This window comes from Peromyscus californicus, unplaced genomic scaffold (genome assembly GCF_007827085.1).
Source record: "Peromyscus californicus insignis strain IS unplaced genomic scaffold, ASM782708v3 Scaffold_17__1_contigs__length_78620276, whole genome shotgun sequence".
Taxonomy (NCBI): Eukaryota; Metazoa; Chordata; class Mammalia; order Rodentia; family Cricetidae; genus Peromyscus; species Peromyscus californicus.
In genome coordinates, this window is record NW_026294469.1 from 38,227,753 (window position 1) to 38,254,631 (window position 26,879).

Sequence of the window (26,879 nt, forward strand, 5' to 3'; positions counted from 1 at the left end):
TTTTTTAACCTTCAACACTAGTAATATTATAAGATAATTTTAAGAATGCAATAACAAACATTGCATAGTTATTTCTGTATTATTTAAAATAAGATTCATTTGTAGCAGAGCCTGGAGGCCCACGCATTTAATCCCACCGCTTGAGGGCACAGAAAGACAAATCTCTATGAGTCTGAGCCCAGAAAGTTCCAGGCCAGACAGTACTACAAAGTGAAACCGGGTCTCAAATTTTTAAAGAATCCATTTATACAGTCATTTATACATTTATTCATTCATCTAAATATCCCAGCTTTTTGTTGGTTGGTTGGTTGGTTGGCTGGTTGGTTGGTTGGTTGGTTGGTTGGTTGGCTGGTTAGTTGTATGCCTGTGTAAACTTGTCATAGTTGATTATTTTCTGAGACTATGGATATTTATGTTCTATATTAATATTATTTTTTAGGTGATTCATTTACCCTGCAATTATTATCACGACTTTTATCAAACATTTTTATCCATTAATGTATGTTTTAGAAGTGGGCTAAAATTTGAAGCAACTGTCAAAACAAGTATGAACCAGAACACTTAAGCAGTAAGAGACGATGTATAAACACTTCGTTCAAACACCCTCAGTGTGGGCCAGTGTAATCAATTTCCAACTTGCAGCACACTTGAGATTGTAAGAGTGCAAGGCCACTCCAGAATATCAAACAACTAATCAACCTTAACACTGTGTACTACATATAAATGAAAGTATTTCTTTTCTTCATTTTCTTTATAAATATCAAATCACATGATAGGCCAATTATTATCAGTGGGAATTCAAAGGCCAAGACTTGATGAACTGTATTTCAATATTAATACAAAAGGTACTGAAAAGGTCTCCCCTAGATAAGAAAACCTGTGTAGCCTTGGGGCTAACTTGGAGTTACCCAACTTCTTCACTGAGACCCTCCGTGAGCAAAACCCAAGCCCATGACAATGACTGGGATTATTTCCCCGGGAAGTGTTGAAATGGTTGCCCTTCTTTTGGACATTTCTTTGAGACATTATTGGAAATATTTTGTTGTTGTTGTTCCTTAGTCTCAGCTGGAATTAATTGATTCCTGGGATTTAATGAGCCTAAGCAGGCCTCATTATGGCTTAGATTTGTGGCCCTCCAAAACCAGCTTCCTTTGTGAATAGGTGCTTCAGTTTGGTTCTGGTGTTTGGTATTTTCTCAGCTTCTGGATTCCCCTGTCCTAAGGTGCTAGTCATCGTTAACTCTTAATAGTCATTTTCATATTTACCCAATGGCTTCTTCATCGTCAGGCTTTTTCCTTATAAAGTATTTTGCAACTTCCACTAAAAGTACAGCTTCATTTTCTAGAATCTTGGACGTTTACTGAGCGCCATAGGAACTGCCTCTCCCATCCCCACCCCTACCCGCTTTTCCATGTTCATCTGCTGTTTAATTTTCTCATCCCGGCACTAATTATTTTTCACTTGTATTTGAATCTTCGTCCTGTGTCCCTTCTTAAGTTCCTTTTTTTTTCCTTATCTGGACATTTTCAGCACTTTTAAAAGTAGAAAATTTTGATGCAAAAGAGAAAGAAATTGGTGCTCCAAAGGTGAATTTGCCACAATCATTATAGTTCTAGTGAGTGTGAATTAGCAGAATGGCAAAATCATTCTAAGCTCAAACAGTTCAAATACTTAGCAGATTTTTTTTAATGTTCCTTTCTCTCATCTGCTAAGTAGATATAATAATATCCAAATGAGCCTTACAGGGTAGAATGTGTAATCTCCTGTAAAAAAAATAAAAAACAGATATTCAGTACAAGCTCATTACCCCTATCCTGTTTCTTTGGGGCAATAAATATTTGTAAAACTTGGATAAACTACTTTAGTCTATTTATTTCATTGACCAAAAGCAAGGAGGTTACAGCAGCTGCTGGGAAAGGCCCCTGGGTTCCCAGCAGTCTGTGAACTTGGTGAATGTTGCCTTTACAAAGCCCCTGCTATGCTTGAAGAGGTGGTGTTTCTTGATCCCTTCTGTTAGGGCTCAGCACCCTGCCATTGGAGGTGACTGGAATTTCCTCTGTACAAAGTAAACATGTCTGCATCTTGGGGTTTCAGCAGGAGCAGCCCCAAGGGGCCTCTCCTTGGTCTTTCACAAGGCACTGTTGTTGCCTTTCATGAGCCTCCCTGAAACTCAGCTTATAAACGTCCAAGGAAACAGCTTCCTTGTTCTTATTGCTTAGGCTGCAGATGCTCCTTGTAAGCTGAGGGATTTCTCAAAGTTTTATTAAAAATTTATATATTTCAGCAATGAGATCCTGCCCTAGTATCTATGCATATAATTATCAGTGATGTCCTGATCACCAGCCTACTATGCAGAATGATTCTTCTGTTTCCAACCAAGGGCACTGTACACTTTAATACTCTTCCCCAGCCAAGTGTGGCTCAACTGATCTTTTATCATGGTGTTAAGAGGGGACATTAACACTAGCAAATCAAGACAGAAAGCTGACATCATTAAGGCTGTTGGTGCCGCTGGTACTTTCCTCTGCATCTTCTTCCAATGGGATGGAACAATATAAATCTAAGAATTATTTTATTGCTGTGCGTTTCTCTGAAACCATTGCCCCAAATGATAACTCTTTCATGTAAAATAACTGATTCTATCTCATATCAGAGCTATTGGCTGTTTAATATTGCCTTGAAAATTACACGGAAAATTAAACCAATCTAACCAGCCAAGACATAATGTGACATTAAATGTCTAACAAACTCACTCGAGCTAAAAATAAGTAGCATTAAATCAATACATTCAAGCTATTTACATAATTGTCCTCATCTTTCAGAAGTCTGTTTGCCACTCCCTGCCCACTTTGTTTTCCTCTATACATATCATGGTTAATAGATTTTTAATTAACCTACAAGCAATGCTTCCTTAGAACCTGCTGGAAACTACTTATTAATGGTATCTAGCATCCAGGCACAGCGTTCAGACTCATACGACCTGCACAAAAACCATCTCATAAAGATCCTTTGACATGGTTTCTATTACTAGTCAAAAAGGAAATGTTCAGAGTGGCTGGATGAGCAGTTCAGAGTCACCCAGCAAATAAAACACGAAACTAAGAGTCCAAGTTATCTGTGTCACTCACTCAATTAATTATATCAAAGCCATAAAAATGAATATTTAAGATTCTGTTAATTTAGATGTAATCATCTAGTTGTCCAGATGTTTTTTAAAAGCTTTGAAGATAATGACCAAAATATATATACATATACTTTAAGAAACATAATTCCTGTGCTAATTCTTTGTGAAGGTGATTCTGAAAATTGTGCTTTCTTTTAGTTCCATTGACTATAAGTGTAGTAGAAATTTAACTTGACTAGTCACTGAGTACATTTGTTACATTAGAAAAGGTTATTTTAAACTATTAATAATAATTTGTTCTGGGAAAATGGTTTTTGTAACCTGTATTCTTTTCCCATTTTTTTTTCTGTTTAAAACTATGTCAAATCAGTCTATTAGAGTGTTATTTGATGTGTTAATTCTATGGCTATACATAAAATAAAGGATGGCTTTCTGAAAGAGGAAAAATTAAAAAATAAAGATAAAATGAAACAATCTTGCATTACTATATATTGATTATACTTATTAAACTTACTAAGAAATTAAAGGTTATGTTCTTTTCATCTTTTCCCTCTCTTCCATGCTTTGATCATAGCAATGTTACCACTGCTCTAGAGAATGTGACTCTGTGTTTGTGACTGCATTTGAAAAGACACCCCCACCCCAGCTCACAATATCTTCCCACTCCTGTCCCTTCCTCATACTCTCGTGTGAGGCAGCCACCCTGAGAAATGGTTCCACATCTGAATAATGCCAAGTCGCTCTTTTAGGAAAGAGAACAATAGCGAACCAGCAAGCCCAGGGAGAGTTCAAGTCCAAACACAAACAGGGGTTGGGGTCTGCCTCATTTTTGTCTTTATGTTCTTGTGGATGGTGTCAAAAGTAGAGACATTTTTGAGATAGAGAAGGAGACGTAAGAGAGCCATGAGGTTTTGAAAAAGTTCCCTCTTTTTGCTATCTTCTTGAAGTCTGGCTACTCTAAATTGAGTTCATGCTACAGATCACTAATGCTTTTAGGTGACCACGGGAAAGCTTGAGGCCATGCCCTCTAACCTTGAGGTCAGCGAGTGCAGTGATTCAATTTCCTTAGCCCTCTTCTTGATCCCTGTCCTTCTGTGAAAAGCTTGGGTTCTCATGTGGTCCAAAGGCACATTCAGCATTAGGGAAGAGATTCGTAATGTCAATATACTTGATATTTTTTATGTGTCCCAAATACTCAACTTCTCTGCACGGCTCTTTAATCCTGAAGAAGCCAACACTTTGCAATGTGCTCCTTGAGTATCCAGATAACACATACAAATTTTAGCATTGCTTAGAGTCCAAGGGTCACACCTGTTCAAGGCTTTTCTCCTTCTTTTATGTACCTGACATATGACAAATGACGAAATTTGCCATTGGCATTTCCATATTTCTCTATGATGGGTCATCAAGTCCTGCCAGCCTTCCAGCCATAAACAAAATTTCAACTTTCATCTGCATTTCAAGCTGAGGCGAAAGTGTAAAAATTAAACATTTTCAGTTTCTTCTGGGTATCAGTCATGCTCTGTGAATGCTCCAAAACCAGCAAGGTACACTCTGTATGGCCTCTCCTTCTAAATGGTTTCTTGGAAAGGCCATAAGAAAAGAAGATGTTTTTCTTAGCAGATCTACAACACTATGGGGGGGGGGGGGCGCATGCAGCTTGGACAAACAGGACAGGTTTTCCAACAGCAGAGGCTGTGACAAAGCCAGCAAAATAAGATGCAAGCAGCTGGGCCAGACACAGAAGGAAAACAGTCTCCTAATTCCCATGAACTTGGAATTAACCATGGAAAACTGATGATTCTGGAAGAACGTTGGAATAGAAATGTCTATTTAATATGTCTCATCAAGGGGACAACTAAACAAAGCGAAGGTGCTTTAAGGTATTTTGCTAAAACTCCATCTATTTATACATAAGAAAGTGCCTGTTGCCCTGGTCTACAAATTGTTCCCACACTGTTTTTATGTGTTTGGGTATTGCGTGGTGGTGGTGGCTGTAAATGTGGATGGGTGTGTGCGTTTCGTTTTTCTTTGGAATTTAAATTTGGAGAGGGGGGGAAAAGTGATCAGTTTGTGCTGGGTAGCTAAATGAATCAACCTGTCTAAACTGTTTTCTTTTTCTTTTTTTTTTTAATTTCTTTTTCTGCAAGAACTGTGTCTACATTCCACCATCTTGAAACTATCGTTAAAAAAATACAGACCAGGAAAACGAAATTAATCCCCAGTGGACTGTAAAGGTTGCCGTTAATAATGTTCACCTGAACTTAAGGCTTCAAGCTTGGCATGTCTGTCAAATAAAGGAGACAGACTGCGCGGAGGGAAGGCAAGGACGCGCTCAGACAAGGCAAGCACTTTCAGCTTCAACAGGTACAAATTGCAGATGGGACACAGAGGGTTAGCAAAATAAATTATTTCCTGCCATCCTGTAATGTTTTGCAATCCGGGTGGCAGTGGTTTCACTGCTGAGACCATCAACCCACCCTCTGCATCTGCAGTCACTCACTGTGACCCAGTGGGGACAGCAGCCTGTGTCTCCAAATAACCAAACACCAGACTCCGCATAATGCAAAACACCTTCTGTTTTCCCAAGCGTACAACAGAATTAGAAAAAAACTAAACCCGGTCCAAATACTGCGCTTATTTAACAAGGTGGTTATACAGAGAGCAAGTGTTTATGGAGTCTCTTCTTGTTTTCAAACTTCTGGCTCAATTTACACCAAAACAAATTCTAAACTGCTCCTTCAGGAAAACATTTCACAAATGATACCCCCTCCCTGAACCTCCCTGAGCAGACACAAACACCAACACACACCTCCTCACCCTTCTCTCTGCACCCCTTTCCCTCAGAAATGAAAGACTATTTCTTCTGTTTTTATCCCAAACAGCAACAAGAACATAATGGCCACTTCCTAGGAGAAAAAAGTCTATATAAACACTTAGGAGCATCTTAACCACAGAGAATGCTCTATAAAAGTCATATATTTTAATCCATTTATGAGTAGACCATTTTGAATAATGTTAGTCTCTGGTGTTCGGGAAAGTGACACAAATATCTTGCTTGGAACACAGTGTCTCTACAATGAAGCTTAAACAATCTCCTATAAAGATGAGGGTGGGAAAAAAGGAGAGCCCGCACCAGGGCCCAGAGTGAAGGTCTGTTGAGACTCATGAACAAGAAATGGCAAAGGTCAGCTGACACGGTTGAAACTGCCCTACTGGGGAGTCTCTATGCAGCATTAGTTGACCTTACTTGTTCAGTAATGAGGAAACTCAGAGCTGGTGTTAAATAATTTCTTCAGACTTTAAAACAGCTGTATGACAAAAGGAAAACAAGAAACCTTAGTGACCTATTGTGAGGTGGGGATCCAGGAGTGACCGGATCTCTACTTAAGACTCACAAGACAGCTCAGCCAGTACACAGTAATCCAGGCTTCCTGAAGATAATGCAAACAGAAACTGGGAGAATGTTTTCTATACAAACAATACTTTCATGAATGCCAATCACTCCATTGCACATGTGGATAAGGATGAAGGCTCCTGGCAATAATGTCTTCATATTTTACTTCAGAAAATATACCGACAGTAGGAGAGATGGCTCAGCAGTTAAGAGCACTTGCTGCTGTTGCATGGGACCTACATTTGATTACCAGTACCAAAGTCCAGGGAGCTCACAAGCACCTGTAACTAACTGCAAGAAGCCAGCCTCTGACCTCCATAGGCACAAGCACACATGGGACATAAACACACAGAAAGGCAAATGCGGACCTGCACAGAGACACATCCATAAATAAAAGTAAATTGGAAGGGAAGAAAAAGTTGTAGGACCTTCTAAACGGTGCTGCCTCCAGAGCCACAAGTGAGAATTCTGGCCATGATGACTGGCCACTCTCTGAGCTTTCACTGCTTCTCTGCTGCCTCTGGAGGGAAATGCTGCTCTCTGGGGTGCCTAGCACAAGATAAACCTGTGAGGAGGACCTTTTAGTCTAACCACAATAATAACAGTAATAAAAATACCCTGCCTGCCTTTACCTCAGCAGAGTTGAACAAAAGTTTCTCATCTTGAACCACCAGAACTCCAGGGAGTGATAGGATATACATGACTCTCACTATTAATTTAACCAGTCACACAGGAACGCTGTAGGAAAACACAGACTCCCTCCTGCTCCAGGACATCAAGTAGCCACGTGTTGTCCTACTGCACACAGCCTGTCATTTCCACTGCAGAAGCTGTCACGGGACAGAGAAATTTATCTGAGTGTCTGACAGCCCGACAGCGTGTTTGAGGCAGGAGGGCACAGAGGTCAAAAGCCTTGCCTAGAGTTCAAATATTTTCCCGTTACAATAACAATTTTGACTGAAGTGTCAGTGTTCTGAATACATTTTCCTTCGTTCAGTCTTTACTATTAAGTGGATAGTCATTTCTGGAGCCAAAAAAGATCAAGTTTCCTCAGAAGTTTCTTTTAAAACAACCTGTTCACTTTCATCAAAAGGTTATAGATGTTTCAATGAGCTGTATCAATGATATTCTTGAAGATGATTAAGTGTGAGAGACTGGGAATCGTCTGTTTAGAGGGCATTAAGGATACTGGTGTACAAACTGAGGGTTTGGGCACCAGATGTATAAACTGAGGCATGACAACACAGTATGGCTGAGGGGAAGGTTTTTCTTGTAGATGTGAGGGGGGTTCAGTCAGAGGCACCTGAGAGAGTCCAGAGCAGGAAGAGAAAGTAGGAGATTGAATAAGCCCAGCTGACTGGGATTGACTATCAGAGGAGAGAAGGATATGAGAGAGACAGACACACACAGAGACACACATAGTGACAGACAGAGGGGTGAGACAGAGTGCAGGCAAAGGAGAGCGGGCCAAGAGAAGAAGACAAAAGTACTGGACAAAAGAGAGCACATCTCAGAAATGTCAAGGTTATATGGGAATGGGAAGCTACTGGAAGGGAGGTTCTTGAGCTGGAGAAGTTTATGATAAGGTATCATATGAGAAGACCTGAGAAAAGCCACTGGTACTGAGTGATCCTGGAGGCCAGGATGTGCTTTGGTGTGCTAATAGGTGCCACAGATAGCCATTTGTTCCTTCTGACCGATAAGGACATTTCCTTTGGTAGAGGCAAATGGGCACCAGACTATCTGGAGTGTGATTTCCTTTAGACCTGACTCACTGTACAACATACGCTCAAAAGGAAGGGGTGGGCTGAGGCTGTGACTCAGTGGTCTAGTGCTTGCCGGATTTTAGGAGATCTGCATTTGATCTCTAGCACTGAAACAAAATCCTGGGGTTTGAGTGAGTATGTCTCTGAATTAAAACTCAGATCACTGACATTTTGTTTCAGTCACAGGAAGATGCATACTTCATGAAATACAAAAGTTCAGGCCCAGGAGCTCAGTGGGGAAAGAGCTTGATTCATGAGGACTTGAGTTTGGATCTCTAATTCTCACATAAAAAGCTGGGAATGGGAGTGGACATATGTAACCCCAGCATTGGCGAGGCAGAGATAGGAACGTCCCTGGGGCTCAGTGGAGAGTCATTTCAGGCAACCCATGGGCTCCAGGTTCAGGGAGAGACCCTGTCTCAAACCATAATGTGGGAAGCAATTGAAGAGGAACCTGACATTGACTTTCCGGCCCTTACACGGGTGAGTATACACACATACGCCTTCACATGAAGTTATAGGTCTTTTTTTTTTTTTAAGACTAATTTCAGAGTGGTTTGTTTTTCAACAGTGAGGTTTTATGGGAACAACTAGAGAAGTTGAAAGAAAAAGCCTGGAGGTGTGGAACTAAGAAAACTCTGCTATGGAAACAAAAGGAAACAAGAACAGTAAATTAAGTAGGTTTTACATTATATAGCCTCCTAATGGAGACACATTCGCTCTCATCAATTTGCACTTAAGAGGGAAAATGGATGTTTATCAAGGTTTTTAATAATGCCACTGCTTACATAAATTAGCATGGGGCTGGCTGGGTTGATGTAAGTTTCACTGTAAAGAGCCATTCCCACAGTAGAATTCAATCTCATCTCTGAAAATACAATTATAAGCCCAATGTACAGCACTTTCCAAGTACTATTTTCCCAAACAGCACTTTTTTTTACAATTATTTTTATTGTTTGAGAATTTCATAGATGTATATAATGTGTTTTGATCAAACCCACCATCTGGGTCCTCTCTTTCAATTCCTACCCTTTCCACAACTTTCCCTCCCAACTCCATGTGACCTTTCTTTTAACCCACAGTCCACTGAATGCTGCCTGGATGTGCATGGATGTAAGACTACCCACTGGAGCATGGCAGCCTCTCGGGAACTACATCCCTGAAGAAACATCCCCTCCTCCACCAGCAGCCATCAATTGCCAATGGCTCCTCAGACAGGGGTGGGTCTTCACAGGCCCTCATTGATCTGTGCTGAGCTATTGGCTTCATCCTGTGCAGATCTTGTGAATGCAGTCACCACCACTGTGAGATCATGTGTACAACTCCTCTGTCATGCCCTGAAAACTCTGGCTCTTATAATCTTCCCACCCTGTCTTTGGTGATGATCTCTGAGACTTAGGAACCAGGTGTGATATAAACACACAATTTAGGGCTGAGCACTCCAAGGTCTCTAGTCTCTTTGTGTTGACCGGTTGTAGATCTCTGTGTTAACTGCCATCTACTACCAAAAGAAGCTTCTCAATGAATGTTGAGACATGGTCTAATCTGTGAGTATAAAGATCTCCCAGAGACATCAGCAGAAGCTTGAAACCCCGGGGTATCCACCAATCCTGAACCAGGGTAAGGCCTATTGTCAAGGCTGAAGACCCAGGGTAGAGACTGGATTTGACATGGGGTTAGGCCTACAGACCCATAGGAAGTTCCAAATAATGCAAGTTCCAAATAATGCTTTTAAAATCTGATTTCAAGTAGAATCTAAATATCTTGCTGTGATCTTTACTTTGCTTTATTTCTGCCTTTACTGTGACTGGTTTATAGTTTTTTGATCTATATAATATTTTAACATCTATGAGGTCTGAAATCCTGAATCCTATTCTGAAGCTTGACAAGGAGTCTGGAGAGCAGCCTGTCATAGTGTTTGTGACTGAGGGAGAAAGTGCTGTTTTGGATAAGAAAAAAAGAGGCAGGGGCACAAAGCAAAGGAAGGGTGGGGCCTGCATCTCTACAGAATTCGCAAGAAGCAATATGATAGCTCCGAGCTGCTATCATACCTTGTGTTGTGTTACTGTCAACTTTTATAGACTTAACTCAGTCTGAGAGGTACAGAATGGAGTGAGGACTGTAGCATCCTCCTTGCCGCTGGGATACCGGTGGAGGCTTCCCTCCAGGCCTGCTAGCCTGTCTCCAGGGCAAATTGGCACACGGTGATTTTATTGCTTTTCATTATGAGCCTTAACTCGATGTAAATGGCTTCATCTGGGTACTTGAATTGTCCCTTTCAAGTATTTATCTATCTGATCACTTTCATAAGTATATTAAATCCCATTTCTAAGCTCACTTGACTTGTAGAAATGCTAAAATTCTTGGCTACGATGAAGATATCTGAGAGTAAAAACAGTTCTCCATAAGGAAGGCTCATACAAAGTAGAGCTGGGATAGAGTTGACAAATTTAGCAAATAAAAGTGTAAGGTGCCCTTGTATAAAAATGCATGGCAAACAAGACTGTCAGTATAAATTTACTCCATGGAGCATCTGGCACATACTGAGGTTTCTAAATCATTCATTCTTTAGCTAAGGTCAGATTTGACTAGCTACTTTGGTCTACTGGGCAACCCTATCCCAAACCTCCAGAAAGTCTTAGACATCAGCATATTATTTACCTCTCACTGTTTCCCATGGTTTTCATCTATAAAACTTGAAAGTATTGTCTCTGATTATGTTCACTAACCTAATTATGTCAAACATAGCACAACCTGCAAAGTATTCAAGGCACAGAAGAGATCTAGAAAATTAAACAATTCCCGTTCCTAAACATGTTCTTCCTACATAACTAAAAATATGACTCTTAAAGCATTTCAAAATTAACATTAAAAACAGATTACTATCCTTTTAATCACTCCTAGGATTCTGCTTTGAGATGTAAAATCTCTAAGGTGAAAAAAATTTAAATAGTTTACTAAATTTAGACAAGCCACATTCACATACAACAAATAACTGTGTGGTCCATATAGCAAAGATTGATCAAAAAGTACCTAAATTCGTCACCTAAATGTCAGATCAAGTCATTAGGTCTGGTCTTTTACCCACGAAGTCACCTTGGTGACATAATGAAGATTAATTAAGGTAGACACAGCTAGTATTCTTTAAGAAGAGATAAAAACACAACTATTACCACTAATATTAAATGTAGGGAATGCAAAATTGAACCTCTTGCTGTTTGGAAGTAGGAAAGACTGCTAAAAAATAATAAATACATTTTAAATATCTTGAAAAGCAAAAGGACATTTCTACATGAGGTCAAATGTTTTCAGAAAAGAAAAATCTTGTGCTCACAGCCAGTTAACACTGAGAGAACCCTACCATGGTATCACCTCTTCCCTGAGCAAGGCAAGCCAATACTTTGCTTGATTTACTACCTAAAATGAGACTAAGAAGGGACGCATGGCACAGTGAGATCTCCAAATGCCAGGATGACAAATGCTATTTCTCTGTTTCAAAGGACAAACCATTGATGCAGAGAAAAACAAAATTTCAAAAGCACTCTGGCAAGGTATCATGAGAGGAATTAAAATAGCACAGGAGATGCACAGTGGGACATTCCAAAGGAACAGGAAAGCACCTCATCCCCTAGCTACTATGGTTTAGATGAGAGTGCGTACTCCATTAGTGAAAGATAAATGAATGTGCAGTTAAAACTAAGATCCAGAACTTTCTAGAATGAGGTCATTATTTTCCAAATATAAGGCATTGCTTGCTAATCATGTAGCTTTCATCTCCCAAATACTATTCGACCTCCCCTTGCCTTAGGGTAGTCATAACATCTAACAACTAACAACTGTCTGTAATTCCAGCTGCAATGGATCCGATATCCCTGGTCTCCTTGAGCACCGGCACTCGTACGCACATACTCATAGGCACACATGCATACAAATAATTTAAAATAAGAATTTTTAATCACTTAAATTAATAGTAGTATAGCATTTTTCAAAGTATAAAAACTACCTTATTTAATTCTTCCAGACCCCATATGATCCAATTTAATCAGGAAGAGAAGGATTCCAATATCATGTGTCCACCGCATGTCACCATGAGTAAAACAAAAACTGAGTATTTTTTATACCTAATAACCTCTAAATTTTTTTTATTTTGATTGATTATCCAGGTTCCATGGTCTTACATGACCCAATGTGTGTGTGTGTGTGTCTGTGTGTATGTGTGTGTGTAATTTCACACACGTCAAGCATGTCAAATTTTAGCATCTGATTTTGGCAAACTCACAAGACCATAACCAAACTGTTTGGGCATTTTTCTAAATCAAGTAACAGAAATAATTCCATCTTCCTCTCTGTCAGTCATCTTTTCACCTCAGTCTAATTACAAGGTTTTCTCCTGTGAAAATCAGTTTTAAAAATAATTTATGCAACTGTATGCAACTCAAGTATGAGTTTAAATGAAAATCTTGATAAATGCAAGTAATTGATGTTAATTTACATGTTCCTCAATGATTATCATTGGTTTCAGGTAAACAGTCTGAGTCTCTGGGCTGCATCTTAAATACTAGAAATGACAGTGCCTACATGAAACTGGCTGAAAGGTCAGTTTGGGACAAAGACAATCATCTAGATGGAACCTAGGAGAAGTATAGTTAAAGGACCACAAAACCCAAAGACTGTCCTCATGGCAAGCAAATAACAAAAGTCCTGCACAATTCATTATCATAAAAATGAGATTTAAACTATTTGTTCATTTATGAATATTAATTAACTTCTAATATGTATCAGACTTTGCTTGTAGCATTTCAAATTCTGCATAAAGAAATTAAAGGCCTGGCCCTGCTCCATGACTCTGTGTAGAAATAGAATTAGATCTAGTCTGGGGAAATGAAGAGAGTATTTGTGTACAAGAAAGAGCTGCATGGGGAGCTATGAAGTAGTACTACCCATGGTAAAAAAGGAAGGAAGGAATGATGTTAAAAGTACTTGTGTACATGAGGTGGAAAGACAGGAGAAGAAGGAGCACACAGAGGCATGATTGGAGATGAAGCTAGAGAAAAGGCCAGGGTAAGAGCAGCCAGGGCATGGTAAGACCCTACAGATAGAAAGCGGTCATCAGAGAGTCAGCAGGGAGGCCCTAAGGAAGGGAAGACAGAACACATTTGGACATGACAATGGAAGGGCTAGTACTAGGAATGGAAAGATCAAACAATACAAATGTTCATTTAAAGTAAAAGAATACTGAGGAGGCTGAAGCTAATGCTGTGGTGGGTGAAGTGGACTATAATTTTCAGCTCTTGGAAAGGCCATTCCAGTAATTGTGTGGGTAAGCCTGGCAGATCATTGCTATAGAGTGAGAGGTGATGACAGCTTGGAGTAGAATGGATGGCATTAAGAGGGCAGGTTGCATAAGGATGGAATTGATGGAACAGATGATGGCTTCTTTTTATCAAATGTGACTGGCCCTAAGAATGGTACCTGGTATATAATAGCACTTAAATGTTTTGGAATGAACAATATGTAGAATTGGTGAAAATAATGATGAAAGAAATGAGGTAACAAGAATTCCGAAGATTCTACATGGCATATCTTAGTTGGATGGTGAGGTCATGAAAAAACCAAAAGTCCAAGAAGAAAGACAGGTTTGAAGTAAGAGCCCATAAGTTAACTGTACCTCTTTGATCTTGATATATCTTGAAGTCAACCAATAGCAATTAAGAAAAAAGAAAGGGAGGGCAATGTAAAGTCCCAAGAGATCCTGTCAGTAGACAGACATTTCTGAGTCACTCACTGATGGGAAGTGATTAATATCTTAGTATAAATGCAATTTCCTAAGCAGAGACTACAGTGGAAGAAGAGGAGCAGATGGGAACAAACCTTGGAAAAGTTTTCTGACCTAAAGACAAGGAGTAGCTGAGTCTGCAGAGGAGAAGCACATGTAGAGAAGCATAGGCATTCACTGGAAAGACTAAGTGGGAAGCAGGGTCAGGTCTGTTTCAAGGCAGTGACCATATTGAGTGCAATTCAAAAGTCCCACAAGATAAGAACAGAAATAATGTTTATGGTTTATTAATGGCAAAATGGTGTATGAGATTAAGTAATAAGTGATGAAATGAACTCATGGTACAGAGTGGATTCATATTATACAGTGGACATGGGGTATACAGTGGAGACATGGTAACAGTGGAAATGTGGTACAGGAGTAGACACATGGTATAGTGGACATACAGCACATAGTGAACACATGGCATATATTGGATGCATGTCATACAGTGGCATGCAGTATATAGTGGACATGTGGTACAATTATAGTGGACCCATGGCATACAGTGGGCATATAGTAAACCATGGCCATGTAGCATATGGGCAGGAAGAAAAGAAACATACTTTGCTGGCTGGACAAGGGGTGGTAGGAAGAGCACACATGACCAGGAAAGGTCAAAGAGAGGCATTCAGCTGTTAAGAACAGATCACCTAAACAACACTGAGAAGAGCTGATTAAGTTCAAAGTCTTTTGAAAAGATCAATTCTATTCAAGTATTATCAGTTTTAGAAATACTGATAGAACCATCAAGAAACATCTAAGAAAATGAAGGAAAAAATAACAAAAGCTGAATAAACAATAACAACAAAAGCAAGTTGCAACAATAAAATACCCCTACTGAGAAAATTTACATCAAATTTGGTGTTTCAGAGTATCTATGAAAAAAAATCTTCCTTGGACGTTCTCAGATATTACTCTATGAAGAAAAAAAAAACAGTCTTAAATATAGGCCATTTGCATGTATAATTCATGCCTTGAGAGTTAAGAGTGATACATTAATCAGTTCAGACTGCCATGACAACTGAGCAAAGGCTGCGTGGCTTAAACAACAGAAATGTGTTTCTTACAGTTCTAGAGGATGGAGAGTCTATGACGCTGGTACTCCAAGCATCAAGGAAAAGCAAATGATTTGGTAAGGCAGGTTTCATTCTGAGACCTTCCCTGTGACCCCACCCCTCTGTGTGCTAGTATGACCTCATCTTGGAGCATTTGTGGGGGAATAGTGCTCCCCGATGCAGACAGAAAGGGAGCTCTGTGTGTCTACCTATAAACAGACTATGCCTATCAGGCCAGGATCCCATGATTATGATCCCATTGTTAATTATCTCTATAATAGCCACACTCTATCATATTGAGTGTTAGGAATTTACACATGGATTTTAGGGGATTCAGACTTTCATCCATTACAAATGAAAATAAATCTTAAAAACTGCACTGATATTTAACTCAGTATCTGTGGTGAATTGGTTCTAGATTCCCCTTTGGCTAAGTCCTTTATATAAGATGTCACAGTAGTCACATGTAATGTCACATTCTCTTGTGTGTTTTTAGAATTATCTTTGGGGGCTGGAAGTAGTTTATACTAGAGCATTTCCCCAGCATATGTAAGAATCATTACCCATAATACAAAGGCTAAACTTCATCTCTGGTCATGGTACATGCTTATGATCCCAATATTCAGGAGGTAGAGGCTAGAGTATCAGGAGTTCAAGACCAGCCTGATATAGAAAAATAAATAAATCTCTCTGTATTGCTTGTAATGCCTAACATAATATAAATGGGATACAAATGGCTGTCAATATTGTTTGGGGAATAATGGTAAAGGGAAATCTATGCACATTGCATACATATGTGACCATTTGTTTTCATAGTTTTGATCTGAGGATGGCTGAGTTCACAAATACAGAGAATTGGAAGGACTGACTGTACTCCAAGTGTGGAGGATAACCACGTGATTGGGAGTTTAGGAATACAAGGCCTTTGAAAGTTTATTTGATCCAAGTTCTGTGTACCACACTAACCATCCCAACTCCTTGAAAAATGCATTTGTAAAAACATATCTCTTGGCCAGCAGGCACATAAAAAACCTGCTCAATGCTACCCAATGTCAGGGAAATGTAAATAAAAATCATAGTGAGATATTACAACATCCTGGAAAGAATGGCTCTTATCAGAAAGAGTAAGGCTAGCATGTGTTGGTGAGGAAGAGAAGAAAAAGAAACTCTTAAAATCCTGGTATTGGTGGAATGCAGATTAGTATAGCCACTATACAAAACAGTATGAGGGTGCCTCACAAAAACTAAAAATAGAATGATCAGATAATCTATATACCCAAAGATAATGCAATCCTTGTATTGAAGAAATATCCACCAACCCATGTTCACTGCAGCAATATTCATGGCAGCCAAGAAATGGAGACAATCTCAGCATCTATCATCTGATGGACAGATGAAGAAAATGTGGACTGTATCTCTAGTGTAATACTGTCCAGGCATAAAATGAATAAAATCTTATCCTTTGCAACTGTGCCAATGAAAATAGGGACCATGCTTTAAGTAAAACAATCCAGACATGGAATCATCACATGATCTCACTCATCTACAGAATCTAAAATGTTGGTCTTATGTAAACCGAGTGGTGGTTACCAAAAGGGAAGAAGGAAGTGGGAGATGGAGAAAGACTGCTCAACATGTACCAAGTGAGATGGAAGAAAGGCATTCCAATGCACTATTCTGCACAGTAGAATGACTATAGATAATAATGTAATATGAATTTCAAATGTTAGAAAGGATGGATTAAAGAATTTTGTGCCCATGTAGAAAGAGATTAATATCTATGGAAATAAGTGTTTAACCTGATACGCATTAATATGCCCAGCTATTTTTTTTTATGTATCAGCTGAAATACGTTTTATAAGTGAAAGTATATTTATAACTGGTAAAAAAAAAAGAAAGAAAGAAAAAGAAAAATCAACTACTGCACATTAATTGTGCCTTGGAGAAAAGAAATACCAGAATAGAGACTGTTAGAGAATGAAAAACATAATCCATAAATGCCCATGTTTTGCTCTTGATAGATGAAATGTATGGATGCAAGAATAGGTCAATGTGTTAGATGGATGCATGGATGGAATTTCTGCCTTTTTACTAACTTAATGCATCTTTATCCACAATCGATAAGTGGAAAAAGAGAACTGTCTCACTAAGCTCGGAATTTATACCTATACAGCTTCCAGTATTCCTGGCTTCATCCATCTTACAGTTCCATGGGTTACTGCAGCAATGCCAGCTTTATTTTTTTTGTTATTTATTTATTTACTTTTTGCCTCTCAGGGATGCTACCAAATGTTCTTAAGCCCCTGCTAAACACACAGGATTTACCTAGTGCTTCAGCATTCAGACCACAAACCTCAAAAGGTAGCTGAGACTCACAACTACACCTGGATCTATGACTGAGCCTGAAACCTAAAATCCCCCAAGTTCTTAAATATCTCTCTCTCTCTCTCTCTCTCTCTCTCTCTCTGCCCCTTAGATTACTGTACCTTAAAGAATTCTAAGATTTAAAGTTATCGTTTCCCTATAGTTTCCTGGGTCTGTGAATGATTCCCTAGAACGCACTGCTCTGAGAACAAGGAAGGCTGTATAGTAAGCACTTGGATCCAGTAAGGTACTGAAACCCATGGGAAGTGCCACCTCTGTCTGTGTAAGGAGAGAGCATGCTAGAGCCTTTTCCTCTCAATGATCCTGAGCCCATCTTTGCCTAACTTGCTTACACACCCAGTGGAATGTTCTGAATTCTTGGGTTGCTCTTCCCCTGCCCAGTCAGTTGACAATGAAAGTAGAGTTTAACCTTCATAGGCTAAGAGAAATGTCTTTAAGTTTCCAGACAATGCCTTCCAATGCAGCCTGGTATGACAAGGACTCTTGCTTGGTTGGTGGGTCATAAGGACTCTGGTGTACTCTCTTGCCTTCATCCTTATCTTCACATCAGCCTCATGAATGACTTCACCAAAGGCTACCTGCAAGCATTGTGGGTTCCTTTAGGCTCATACCCATGACCTTCAGTCTATTGCATAAAATCATGCATTTTCTAAGATTTAAATTATAGTTTTAAATATTTTAATGATAGAAGGAAAGTGAAATATGCCCAAGCTCTAGAAATTGGTTGTCAGCCTAATAAGGCAGGGACCTAGAGTTATTGTCTCCTTCAGTGAATTAGTTCAAAGGAAGGAAGCTGTAAACTAAAGCGCCTTTGATCATGAAAAATGTAACTGCTATATAATATACCCCCCAACTTACTACTCTGTCCCCTGCCCTTTGAACTAAATGCAAGAAAATCAAGGGCTACAGGTCTGGGGTGGATTCTGAAGTGATTTTGTGGTAATTTAGAGTAATTGGGATTTTTTTATGACAGTTGCTATAAAGAAGAATATATAGCTTTGGTATTCCTTACGACAGTTCTTTGAATTACACCTACAGAAAAAGAAGTCTGAGGCAGGGCTTTTAATTTATGGTGATACACCCATTCTACCATCATGGTCTAGCATTACAAATGAGCAAGGAATAAAAAACAGCTTCTGGGTCTAATGAAAAGTGCCTGTAAGTGCTCTCACGGTGTCCAGATTCTTTTCTGCCCACACGCACATCCACACAGCCCTAATACAGCTCTCGGCAGCCAATCTGCATCTTGAAGCCAAATGGCAGCTCATCTGAAATCCTAAGCGCTAAAGGCAATGCTGAAAACATGCAAAAATCTTAATTAGTAAAGGATCAGGAAAAAAATAAGTGTTCTATTAATAATTAGGCAAAATTGAAGCATGATAACAAGAGCTCAGACTCTGAGACCGTCACTGCCTCCTCAGCACAAATTACATTTGATCTGAGGAAGGGCTCTTAAGAGCCAAGAGTATAAAGATGTTTTCAGTATCTCCTCTCCCCTTCAGTACCCCCGCTGTGTGGGCCCCTCTCTAATGAGATGCTGGCATTTTGTGGAACACTCACAGTGTTCAATTAGGTTTCCTTTATCCCTAACTGTCCTCTTTAAAATGAATGAATACGAAGCCAATTATCCTTTAGAAGCTTGCTTTGAGCTGCATTGACAGACTTCCCACATGTTTGACAACTATCACTCTGAGACTCTGCCCTTAATTCAGATGTAAGGAAGAAGGAAAAGGGATAGCCTCAATTTCTATGTGAATCCAATTGGGCTCACAAGGCTTCACTTGTAAAGGGAGTCATAGACCAAAGTCTGGCTCTCTGAAGGATGCACTCCAGGTCAGCAGAACCCTCATCACCTGGGCCTCACCTGAGACCTACTGACCTAGAACCTGCACTTTAATGAGATTTTGGGTGGTGTGTATCAACATAAACACTTGGGAAAGATTTGATATGAAACCATCAAAACTCAAACAGAAATATATAACCCCTGGAGGAAACACCTGCTTCTGTATAGAAAGACAAAAAAAGGAAAGAAGGAAGGAAGGGAGGGAGGGAGGGAGGAAGGAAGAAAAGAAGGAAGAAAGGAAAGAAAAGGGAAAAAAGAAAAGAAAAAAATCAAAAAAGAGTTTTCCTTTTCTGTCTCATCAAAAATGGTGGCCAAAAAATAGAGAATTTCAGCAATGTTCAAAGAAACAAGCTAGACTCAACTGTTGTAACTCATTAGTGAGGCCAACTAAGACTGCCAGACCCACCCACACTATTCTGTTTCCCACTCTCCTTCACTTTTATGTATCTAGGAAGGAATTACTATGGTTGATGAAACGGGAGTAGAAGGGACACACGCCACTCCCCTGTGGAGGCACTAGGCAACCAGGTCACCTTTCTCCATGCTTCCTTTTTAGAAGTCTTCATGTCTTCCTGGAAGGTCATGTTGATTTGGAAAAGACATGGATGTGTGTGTGTGTGTGTGTGTGTGTGTGTGTGTGTGTGTGTGTGTGTGTGTGTGTGTGCAGAAGCAGAAGGGAACAAATGATGCCATTTTTGTCTCTACACTAAAATAGTGAATACTGAGCATAGAGTTTTGGCAATAATGATACCATTTTTGTCTCTATACCAAAATAGTGATACTGAGTATAGAGTTTTAGAAATATTCAAAGAAATCTGAAGCAAATCAGAATAACTCTACCAACACATGTAGGACAGCTGTCCTCATACAGAATTCTTGGCCCTCAGCACATTTTTTTGTGAGTAAGATATAAGTTTCCATGACAGGGGGTTGTATTATGTCAGAATAGCCTCACCTCTGTTGACAAATACAATTGGCCATCTACACATGAAGTGCAAAAAGAAAAGCAAGATTCACCCCATGCTTGGTGGATGACAAGGCACTTATGACTTTGGCACAGAATACTCTCAAAGGCACTGACATCACCATAAAACATCCAGTGTGACTTGAAAATTCCCTGTGGCCTTTAATTCTAGCTAACATAGATCCATAATGCAATATCATACCTTGAGTTAAAGCCTGTTAAATATGACAGTAGACCTTTCTGGATTCAGGAGAAATGGAAAAGGTTCTCATAAAGCTCTACAGATCCTATTATTTTCCTTAAAATTCTCTATTTTATATTCGCCAGAAGCTTTAACCATGTGTTTCTAATGTATCTAAAACCTTCCACAGGATTTCTGTAAAGCAAGCATAAACCTATAGAAGATGAATGCACCTTGATAGTAGGATTACCATTATTCATTTTTCATTTTCTGTGAGCATATGCCATGTGCATGCAGGTGCCTGCAAATGACAGAAGGTGGCATTGGATCCCTAGATCTGGAGTTGTGGGAGGTTGTGAATCACCAAACATGGGTGCTGGGAGCCAAACTCTGGTCCTCTGGAGGAGTAAAGAGTGACTTTAACCATTGAGCCATCTCTCTGGCCTTTTAATGGTTACTCACTGATTCACATCAGAAAAGGACCTAGGCTACCCTCAGTTTTCTTCCTTTTTTTTTTTTTTTTTTTTTTTTTTGGTTTTACGAGACAGGGTTTCACTGTGTAGTTTTGGTGTCTGTCCTGGAGCTCGCACTGTAGACCAGGCTGGCCTTGAACTCACAGAGATCCGCCTGGCTCTGCCTCCCAAGTGCTGGGATTAAAGGCGTGCACCACTGCCGCCCGACAAACCCTCAGTTTCCAAAGTTTTAACTGGCATTGAGCCATGGTTAATGACTTTTTTAAATGACTCTGATAATGTCACTGCTTAGAAAATAGAGTATAGGCTTCCAAGCATTTATTTCAAGCATAGAAATACTACTCTAGGAGCCCTTTTCTAAGGACCACTGAGAAAGAGTTTCAAATTGCCAAATGAAGCCTCAACATTGCTAGTCTGTGTTTGCATTCCTTTCTGAGGTCAAACTTCCATAAAAACACAGTAGCAGGGAAGGATGTCCTCAGTAACTCTTCCTCCTGAGAAGTACCTCTCCTCCTTTCTCTCCCCTCTCCTCTCCCACTTCTCTCCTGTCCCAGTGCTTAAATTTATTCTATTTTTTCTTAATAAACATGAAATTTTCTTTGTAAAAAAAGAACAGAACAACTCATCCAGATATCTACTTCATCAGTCAAAAACTGCTTAGAGAAATGTTGACATAAGAGAAATATTGATAGAAGATTAAGGAAGTAGTTATTAAACAAACGTCAGTCATGAACTTGAATAGGTTTGAACATAGCACATTATGTTTGTTAGTGGTGAAATATAATGTGAACTTTAAGTCAAAAGACATAATTATGAGATTTATAATTTGTGTTCAAATCTCCCTGGCTTAATGCAAGAAAAAGTATTAAGTGCAAATCACGAAACTTCATTCTTGATGTGACAATGGAGTCATAGGTAGCTTTGAAAGGAAAGTCCTTATCTAATAGAGATGTACAAAAACACTTCAAAATGAAATAATTATCATATCTGGGCTTCGTTTTCACATAGCTGGAGTGAGTGAAGGGTCTAATGTCTACAATAAGACTGACCAATCAAGAAGCAAGGCTATTTGATGGCTACATCAGTATTATGACATTCTCTTTAATTCTGTGAATATTTAAATTCTTGTGATAAATTATTTAAGACATAAAACAAACAAACCAAGGCCTCTGAATTAATATCTTGCTATGGCAAACCCCATGACTTGCAGATCACCCTGGGTCAGAAGAGGTAAAAGTTCACAGAAGTTTCCTCAGCATTTTAATGCCTGCTCTGCATACAGGGTTGCTAGGATTAAATTTAATCAACTACACTAATTTGCATTAATAGCTGGACTTTGCTTGGATATTTCAAAGGAAAATCCATTTCTAGAAAAAAACCAGAATTTAGCTCATGAGCATTTTAAGATTGTTAGCATTAAATTGCCTTACCCCATCTGCCCTTCTCATACATCCTGATGATGAAACAATCTCTCAATTTGGGGAAACCTTTTATTTATTTATTTTTAATTCCAGATGAGTCATCTTCCTCATTAAATTTAATTGGCATGTATTATAAGCCTGATTTTCCAAAGTTATTCATAGTTATCTATATTTCCTTAGGCTTCCAAAGTGAAGTAGACACACTTCACACTTTGGCTTAATCATGCTTTTCTCTGAAAAATAAGATTCTGTGTTTCTGCAGAAGTTACTTTATGCTCTGTCTCCAGGAAATTTTCAGAATAGGGAATGTGAGGATGTCAGACTTCAAAGTCGTAAATCTATAATAACCAGAAGATTTCAAATAGTTTATAGATTAGGATATGACCAATTTGAATTTCAATCCAAGCAAAGAACATTTGTAGTTCTTCCCGAATGGACGTGTGACATTAATGTTGATTGTCTATTTAATTGGATTATAAAGTACCCAGGGTGCTTTATAATCAAGCACACTTTTGGGTGTGTCTGGGAAGCTGACTCCAGGAAGGTTTACTAAGGCGGTAGGGAACAGCCCTGAATACGGTGTCACATCTACTAGTCCAGGGGCCTGGAATGGCACAGAGAGAAGAAGAAAGCCTTTTGTGTAAGCAGTCTCATTCATTCTCTCTCTCTCTCTCTCTCTCTCTCTCTCTCTCTCTCTCTCTCTCTCTCTCTCACTCTCTTTCCTACTTACCATGTGCAAGTTAGCTTATTCCATCACACATCCATACCCTATTGTGGTTATCAGCCTTCCTAATGCTGTGACCCTTTAATACAGTTCCTCATGCCATGGTGATTCCCCAACCATAAAATTATTTTTGTTGATACTTCAAAACTGTAATTTTGATACTGTTATGAATTATAATATAAATATCTGATATGCAGGATATCTGATATGCAACCCCTGTGATAGAGTCATTCAACCTCCAAAGGGGTCATGATGCATAGGTTGAGAACCACAGTGATAGACTGCACCCTTGAGCCTAAACAATTTTTTTTCTTTATATTTTACTTTTCTTACTACTGTGACCAAATATATCTAACAAAAATCAACTTAATGGAAAAAGTATTTATTTTGGCTCATAGTTGAAGAAGGTAGTATCCATCATGGCAGGGCAGGCATAATAGCTAGAGAGAAAGCGTCTATGATGGAAGGACCATGAGGCTACTTGTTCACACCTTTGCAGACTAGGAACCATAGACCTAAGATTGGAACTCATCCAGGCTATAATCTGTGAGGCCTACCCTTAGCCTCAGTGAGCCACCACTTCCTCTATCTAAACTACCCCCTAAAGATTTCAATGCCTTCCTGAACAGTACCACCAGCTATTCAAATACATGAACTTATGGAGTAATATTTCATATTCACTCACAACACTCTCTTATGTTGTTTTGCTAATGTATTTTGTCAAAATGATGAAAAAATGTGTCATTTTTAATTAATAAAATGTGAAAATAGTTTGGACACAGATATCACTAATTATAAGGTTTAAACTAAGAAAAGTAATTAGTTGGAGGAATTGTTTTGGCTAGAGCCAACCTAGATGGTGTTTTCCATCAGGTAAGTGTTATAGTTAAATTCTGTTTAAATTAATTAGTTTCCTTTTCTTGTAGGGTAAGAATCACCAAGACAGGAATTTACTCATGTCTACAACTATTTCAACCATCAAAGATCATCTTAGGGAAGGGGTAAACATAATAATTATAATCTCAAAAGTACAAAAAAAAAGATCATCTCTATGAACATGGAAGCTGATTCAGGCACATTAGAAAACTCCTTGGCAATATCTAATAAAGGTGAAAACATGTCTATTGTATTACCAAGACCATCTATTCTTAAGCACATGTGACCAAATTACATATATGGACTTGCCAAAATTCATATACTAAAGTGTTGAGAGTAAGAATTTCATAACTGGTCCAAGATGAGAAATAACTAAATGCTCATAGCCAGTAGAATACATAAATAAACCATGGAATGTTCACATGAGCTCCAAATTAGAGCCTTCCAGCTATAAATCATAAGTTTCACTATTATCAACTTCTTGGTAAGCCTAAAAATGCTTATAAACTGGTACCAGACTTCCTGAAATCTTGCCCTTAGTTATCAAACAATATTCTAAGTCAGTTTCCTGCTTTGAATTGGGATTGGCAATGCTGAGATACTTTTCTTAGAGTAGTGGGACAGAAGTCTAATGCTATTGGAATGAACCTTTCAGCACATCAAGTTAGTCCATTCAAGCCTGTCTCATATTACCTCCTGGTACAAATACCACTGGAGATCCCCTTGATGTTGGAGTATCATTTCCAGGAAATCTCTGTTAAGTTAAAAATGTATAAAACATGAATAGTGATACCTTAAATAAACAGCAACACTGGAGATCTTAGCAATGTTTGTTCCAAATGGTCAGCCAGCACAAATATTCTGAAGCAATGGGATATGGGGTTCTATGATGAAGTACGAGTAATAGGCTATCCATTGTATGTGCTAGAGAGAGTAACCCCAACTCCCAGTCATAAAAACATACACTCCTATGTCTGCAGGAGGCAAGAGCTACAAGGAGAATCTCTGTTACCACAGTTGGCCCAGCGTCTCAGTTGTGGTTAATATTGCTGTGATCAAATACCATGACCAAAAGCAAGTTGGGGAGGAAAGGCTTTATTTGACCTACACTTCCACATTGCACTTCATCTCTGATTGAAGTCAGAGCAAGAACTCAAACAGGACAGGAACCTGGGGGCAAGAGCTGATACAGAAGCCATGAAGAGTACTACTTAGTGGCTTGAACCCAGGACCACCAGTCCAGGAGTGGCACCACCCACAATGGGCTGGGCCCTCCCCCATCAATCACAAATTAAGGAAATGTCCTACAGGCTTGCCTAGAGCCCGATCTTATGGAGGCATTTTCTCATTGACATTCCTTCCTCTCAGATGACTCTAACCTCTCAAGTTGATATAAAACTAGCCAGCACACCTGAGCCTTTATCAACTTAACATACAAACACATCACTTTTCAATTAGAACCTTTCATTTCCTATGTATCTCCAAGATAAAACATTAGTATTAATATCACAAGATAAAATATAAATAACTTTGAAAGTCCCACAGTCGTCACAAATCCAAACACATTAAAAGTTCAGTCTTTAAAAATGTCCAGTCTCTTTAAAAATCCCAAATCTCTTTTAGAGTTCAAAGTCTCAACTATGGCCTTCTAGAAACGTGAAATACTTTACGTCAAGAGAGGAAAACCAGGGCACAGTCACAACCTGAACAAAGTAAAACCAAACTCCGACTGTGTAAATAGCTCAGTGTCCATGTCTGGGATCCACTCAGTCTTTTGGGCTCTTCCAAAGGGCCTATGTTACTTCTCTGGCTCTGCCCTCTGCACCACACACAGTCTTCTAGACTATGACTCGATGTACTCCAACTGCTGCTCTTCTTGGTGGTCATCCCATGGTACTGGCATCTCCAAGATACTAGGGTCTCTTGCTGCCACTGGGCTGCACTTTCACTCATAGTCTGTCCTGGGCTCTCTTCAGAGTCTCCAGACCTGCCACATAGTGCCAAATCTCAATTGCTCTCCATGACCTCTTTATGCCATCAAAACGAGTACCACTTGGGGGATGCTTACACTACTAAATTCATCTGCTAGAAGGAAGTACATCCTTGGCCACCTCAGAAGCCATGAGGAAACACTTCCCAGAGATTTCACCTCAATGATGCAGGTCTCTTCTTAATCGCAGGTTTATTCTTCATTCCCAGCCGACCAGCATCCATTGTCCCTGCAAAGCAAAGGTTTCATTTGAGTGGTTCTCGTCTCTTATTAATCACCGCTGATTCTTCAGCTCCATCTGGCCAGATAGCAGAAATTCTTCACACAAATGGCCTGGTAGGGTCTTTGCTTCTCTATGAAACTTCACAAACCAGGCTTCCATCTGCTCTGCTCTCAGCAATACCATCTAGTCTTCCAAGTTCTCACAATAGCTCACCAAGCTTTGAACACTCAGTGACTTTTCTAGCCCAGACCTTGAAAGTCCTCCCCCAATCCTCCCAAAAATGCATGGCCAGGTTTGTAACAGCAATACCCCATCATCCTGGTACCAATCTCTCTCTTATTGAGGGTTAATATTGCCATGATGAAACACCATGACCAAAAGCAGCTTAGGGAGAAAAGGGTTTATTTGGCTTTCACTTTCTTGTTGTAGTTATCATTGAAGGAAATCAGGACAGGAACTCAAACAGGGCAGGAACCTGGGGGCAGGGGACAGGAGTTGATTCAGGGACCATGGAGGGGTGCTGCTTTCTGGCTTGCTCCTCATGGCTTGCTCAGCCTGTTTTCTTATAGAACCCTGGTGGCAGCCCTTCCCCAACAATACTAATTAATTAAGAAAATGAACTACAGTCTTGCCTACAAT